The following is a 1,374-nucleotide window of genomic DNA, read 5'->3' on the forward strand; positions in this document are numbered from 1 at the left end:
TGGGGCTGGGGATTGAGCCTTTTACCGAGGTACATGCCCTTGACCAGAATTGAACCCGAGACCCTTCAGTCTGCGGGCCAATGCTCTAACCACTGAGCAACCAGCCAAGGCTGTAAATTGTTTCTTTTTTAAAAAAATATTTTTATTGATTTCAGAGAGATTTCAGAGAGAAAGGGAGAGAGAGAGAGAGAGAGAAACATCAATGATGAGAGAGAATCACTGATAGGCTGCCTCCTGCACACCCCACACTGGGGATCGAGCCGGCAACCCAGGCATGTGCCCTGACCAGGATTCGAACCGTGATCTCCTGGTTCATAGGTGGATACTCAGCCACGGAGCCACGCCAACTGAGTTGTAAATTGATTCTTAAATGTTTTCCTCTTTTCATGTAGGGGGGTATTCACGGTCTAGTCTGTCCCACACTGGGAAGAGCTGCACAGATCAGGTTTTCGTTCCATGGTGCCCTGTACTTAGAATGTGCCTAAAGTGGGAAGACCCCTTTATTCCCTCTCCCTGCCCACCAGCCTCACCCATAGCAGACACCTTGTAGAAAACAAAATTGGGCAAATCTCCCCCTCCAAAAGCAGCTGTGGGGAAGAGAGGAAAGGGGTTCCATGAAACACGGGCTCAGGCCCGATCTTAGACTTTACTTCTTCATGATAAGGAAGCGAGGCTGAGCGTTCATGTGTGTTATTGTGCCAAAGTCCCCGGTACTCCAGGAGTCTCCTTTGGAACCTGCTGCTTGTCCTGGGAGAAGGGGGAAATGGGATTGAGGGAAGATGGGAGGAGAGGAGGCGCATGACACAGGGCAGGGTTTCTGAACCACAGCACTGTTGACATTTGGGGGCGGGATGATTCTTTGTTGGCAGGGAGCTGTCCTGTGCATTGTAGGATGATACTCAGCATCCCTGGCCTCTACCCACCAAATGCCAGTGGCACCCCCCTCCTGCACAGCCACAAATGTCCACAGACATCGCCCCCTATGCCCTGGAGGAGACATCAAAAGCGCCCCAGTTGAGACCCACTGCTGGAGAGCCTGAATCAGGTGGGAGGGCCCTCTGTGGGAGCGCGTGGACGGAACAGTCTCCCAGTCTTTTAAAAATATATAATTTATTGATTTTTAGAACGAGAGGAAGGGAGAGGGACAGAGAGAGAGAAACATCAACGTGAAGTGCAGCATCAATCAGCTGCCTCCTGGGACAGCCCCCCTCCCCCAGGCTTTGAGAGCCCCACAACCCGGGCATGTGCCTTTTGAAACGGGAAATTGAAACCGACACCCTTTTTTGGGGGCATGGGGACGGACGTCCAAACCCAGCTTACAAGCCTTTTAAGATCTTTAGTCTTCTCCCTTGGGCCTGGTCCTACCCGGGGGGG

The sequence above is a fragment of the Myotis lucifugus genome, unplaced genomic scaffold (assembly GCF_000147115.1).
Source record: "Myotis lucifugus unplaced genomic scaffold, Myoluc2.0 scaffold_287, whole genome shotgun sequence".
Classification (NCBI taxonomy): Eukaryota; Metazoa; Chordata; class Mammalia; order Chiroptera; family Vespertilionidae; genus Myotis; species Myotis lucifugus.